The sequence below is a fragment of the Apteryx rowi genome, unplaced genomic scaffold, assembly GCF_003343035.1.
Source record: "Apteryx rowi isolate R43461 unplaced genomic scaffold, aptRow1 scaffold_59, whole genome shotgun sequence".
In the NCBI taxonomy this organism is placed as follows: Eukaryota; Metazoa; Chordata; class Aves; order Apterygiformes; family Apterygidae; genus Apteryx; species Apteryx rowi.
The window spans coordinates 912,523-917,396 of NW_020450860.1; positions in this window are offsets into that span (position 1 = coordinate 912,523).

Consider the following 4,874-nt stretch of genomic DNA (forward strand, 5'->3'; position numbering starts at 1 on the left):
GCCAGCCTCCCCACCRTGCGGCGGCGGCGGACACGGGACACGGCYGTGTGTCTGCTCCGCACGTCCTTGGCACGGAGCTGGGCCCCTGAGGGGGTTCTCGACGGAGGGATATGTTTGCAAACGAAAGCTGGCAAGTGCTATAAATACCAAACCAAGTCTGGTGTTCTCCCTGGCAATCCAGATCGGGGTTTCTGAGGACAACCCATGCGTGCGATAAGCCAACACTGAGTACGTTGTAGTAATTTTGTAATTATGGTGTCAGTGACAATTCCTTGCTCTGCTGAACAAGGAGCGAAATCTCTGTAATTCCTCTGAAAGCCCCTCCTAGGTTTGAAAGCATTTATTCCTGAGAAGTTTCACAGAGCCAAAGATGCACATGAAAAAAGAAGGTACCTACAGCTCCAGAGAAAGAGTGGATAGGGTCAGAGCTTTTGCTCATTTTTATTTTGATAAGTAAGTTGTCATTTATTAGCTGAGCAGGGAGAATAATCTTGGTAGACTTGGTCAGGAAGTCTTAGACTTAAAACAAGTAGGTAGATACGTGCCACTTTCCAAAATCCATGAAAACTGTAACCACTGAGAGAGACYTTGATGACTAATTTCTGCAAAAGTCAACAAGACTGAGTACAGGAATAATATTATTTAAAAGGGTATTTTGCAACAAACAACATCTAGTCCCTGTTTCTTAGGAAGGGTGTTTCTCTTTTAAATGTTGTTTTGGTACATCTAGCTTCCTCTCCCATCTGAAGCATTAGGCTAGAAAAATAATTTTAAACTATTTAAATTACTAGTCAAGCTGGAGAGATTTCTCTGTAGCCAYGATGAAGACAGAACACACGCACACTAAATTCACATTTTGGTGAGCGCTCTATATGTCATTTAATGAGCTTTTCCTTTCTCATTTTCTTCTTGATTAAAAATGTTGGGGCATATCTCAGGATGGGTTTAATATGCCTCGAATTCTCCATGTTTCATCATTCTCTCCTGCACAGACTAATTTCTGGTCAAAAGTGAGTCCTGCCTCAGTCGTTAATCTACAGAAAAATCATTGTGCGCTGTGCTTTTTTAGAAGACTTGCCTTGTGAGAAACTAATAATTTCTGCTAATTCCCTGTGAGTCACCCAGTAGCAATGGCAAAGCTTGGAGAGAAAAAGGGGGAAGGAAGGGGAGCCTGATGGATGGGCAGTGACCTGAGATCTGACCCAGAGTACACTATTGCAAGTGCAAGTGTTTCCAGACAACGAAGACTCAGATAYTATCTCTGGGTACCCCATCACTGGGGGAACACGGTTACCAAGCAAGGTTTTTAAAAGTCAGTTAATAAAGTTACATACAGCTGGCACTCACACATGCCATGGTTTGCTGATGAGATATTCCTGACAGCAACAGAGGATAAAATAATTATGAAATTAGGAGTCTGTCCAGAGACAAAACATTTATTAAATTTGCTTGCCTTCTAAAAGCTGTGCGTCCCAGGGAAATCAGACCTTATGCCTCATCCAGCCAGACAATTCACAGCTTCCAGGTACCCCTGGATAACCTCCCTTCACCCTGCGCTGGAAACCGCAGTGGCTCCCATACCAACAAGAACAAAACTGATCATCTAGTAAATCTGTTGCTGAACTCAGCTAACCAACTTCCTGTAATATCAGCAAATATTTCTGCTTTTGTAAATCTGTTCTTCCCTCTGTAATGGGGTGCCAGCAGGACCAGGAATGCTTTGGATCTAGAAATGCGCTGTTTGGCAGGAGGAACAAAGAAATTGTTCACCCAGAAGGGCAAAAGAGGACTAATGCTTTTGTCCACTCAGGAGAAATCACACAGAACTTCTGCCAACTTTTGCATGCAATCAGGAAGATGCCTTGGATGTTACTTTTAATGACAGACATTAACGTTGGCTACTAATGAGAAGTGTCTTCAGTGACTAAACTAAAAGCAGATCCTGAAACACTTCTGTGGTTGAACAGTCGCTTTACAGATATTGCCCACTGTCCAATAATGTCAGGCTCTCCATGAACTTGACAGGGCAGCTGCTGTTTTTCCTAACCTTTTGGAAATAGGCCAGCCATGACATGTCGCTGATATTAGTTAGCTGCAGGGCATATTTCATTCTGCTGCTCTAGGCAATTTGATAAAGGCTCGATCCTCCCTCTCCAGAGCTATCCACCCAAACTGTAGCTGAACACCTAGCTGCATTTGCCAGGGTTCAAGCCTATTTGCTTAGTTAAGATTTGCTTAAATTGGTTGTTCCATACAAAGGAACAATCAGATTGAGTTCATCATGTTTTCTGAGCTGATAGTAGTAATGCTAGATGTATAAGAGTGCTTGGCATGAAGAAACATTGCCACAGCTCTTTATGAAAAAAATCATTTTTAAGAATCATTATCCTTTTCTTGACACAAGGTATTTATGYAGCAAAATATAAAATTTGGTGTCCACCACTCAGAGAAACAAGGGGGAAGTCTTCAACCTGATACATTTTTTTTTAATAGAACATAAGAAAACATGAATTTCCATTTGCACTGTCCTTAATTCCAGACCTACAGAAGAAGCTGGCATTGGGTTTTTCCATTTGAGACCACAGGAGCTATACAGGCATTTCCATGCTTTCTTATTACTTCACTTCAAAACCAAATTTTCTACTCAGACAAGATGTAGCCAGCATCTGGAGGCACAGTTCGGCCTCCTCATCAAATGGACATGCACTCAACATGGACTATCCACCTCATGTGGGGTGAGATGGGGATGCAGGGATCCCTTTTCACTTGTGCAGAGGAAAGTGGAGGGCACATTGCCAGTAATAAACATGGGGGTCTTGCCTTCCCCACTGCTACGCTCTTCTGTAGGACGGTGGGCTGCTGTTGAGCCTTCCCAGGGCAAAGCCAGCGGTAAAAGACCACGGTGGTGGGCACAGAGCAGAAAAGCAGAGGAAGGAGCAGGGCCTGGGCTGCCTCAAAAGGAAGTGCCACCCATCTCATTGCTTAGTGGAAAGACACAATCATTACAGATTAGCGCATGTGTTTTAGGCATATCAATTCCCTGCTCTGTCAGATGTGGAGAGGAGCTACACAGGTCCCCTGCACCACTTCAGAGCGGCAGCTGGCATGTCCCTCCTGTATCCTGTTGCTGCCTGCGACCACACTAATGCTGCAAAGGAAAGTGGAGGAGAAAAATCCCACAATATATTCAACCAGTTGTGCACCTGGGGACCTAACCCCTGAAAACGACCCACTGAAGCCCTGAAGCATGAGGTTTGATACTCATAATTGTCCTAGCACAAAGCCGTGAGTGTTGTTAGTGTGCTGAGGTCAAGGCAGGCAACCCTGCCCTCCCTGAGGCCCTTGAAGATGAAGATGAGGGTTTCCATGGCTGGAGGGACACTGAGCCCCGGCTGGCTCCACCACCAGCCACGTGAGTCCATACCCAACATCAGCCTCTCTGGTTTCCCCATCCCTGTGTGTATGGAGAGGGTGCACGAAGCCTCCCTCCGTCACCAACCCCTAATGCCAGCGGGGAGCTGTGGGACGTTACCTTCCAGTTGAAGGGTACGTGCACCCTCAGTGCTGTGGCTGTGTGTACACATGCTGCAGTATGTCATGGCACCGCTGCCATCGCCGACGGTGCTCCTGGAGGAAAGGTGTGCGTCCCCATCACAGCCGCCTGTGCGTGTCCCGACACCCGAGTGCCCGTCCGCGTCAGCGTGATGAGAAACCCCTGTGATTTTCTGATTTTATTTTATCAAAGCCAGTGATAAAATGCTGTTAGTGTGATGAGATAAAACCAAAACTGATGTGGCAAGAGCATCTCTGGTCCCTGCTTTCGGGAGGGAAGCAGCTGCGCACTCTGTTCCCCCCTGGGGACAGGAGTGACGTTCCCCGAGGGTGTGGGGGATGGACGGAGATCCCCAGGGAGGACATGGCACCTGTGTGCTGGGGACAGGGACACGTACACACTGGGGGGGGGGGGGCATCAATTGGCACTGAAGACTCAGGGCACACACATGGGATGGGGGACAGCCCAGGGGACACCCACACCCATGCTGGGACAGGCACAGCCCTGGCACCGGCAGGGGATATGGGACGGGGATGGGAACAGCCCCAGTGAGGAGAGGGGACCTGTGCCGGGATGGGGACGGCCCCAGCGAGGAGAGGGGATATGGGATGGGGATGGGGATGGGGACAGCCCCAGCAAGGAGAAGGGACACGTGCCAGGATGGGGATGGTCCTGACAAGGATGGGAGGCCTGTGCCGTGATGGGGATGGCCCTGGCAAGGACAGGGGATATGGGATGGGGATGGGGATGGGGACAGCCCCAGCAAGGAGAAGGGACACGTGCCAGGATGGGGATGGTCCTGACAAGGATGGGAGGCCTGTGCCGTGATGGGGATGGCCCTGGCAAGGACAGGGGATATGGGATGGGGATGGGGATGGGGACAGCCCCAGCAAGGAGAAGGGACACGTGCCAGGATGGGGATGGTCCTGACAAGGATGGGAGGCCTGTGCCGTGATGGGGATGGCCCTGGCAAGGACAGGGGATATGGGATGGGGATGGCCCCAGTGAGGATGGGGGTCCCATGCCAGGACGGGGACGGCCCTGGCAAGGATGGGAGGCCGTGCCAGGACTGGGATGGCCCTGGCGAGGAGATGAGACCCGTGCCGGGATGGGGACAGCCCCGGCGAGCAGAGGGGACCGGTGCCGGGACGGGGACGGCCCGTTAGGCCAGGGGGGACCTGTCCCGCCGGGGCCGAGGGCGGCTCCCCTCAGCACGCTGGCAGCCCTCGCCCCTCCGGGGAGGCGTGTGCCGGCGGGGCCGCCCGTCCCCGTCCCCGTCCCCGTCCCCGTCCCGTCCCGTCCCCGTCCCGTCCCCGCGCTG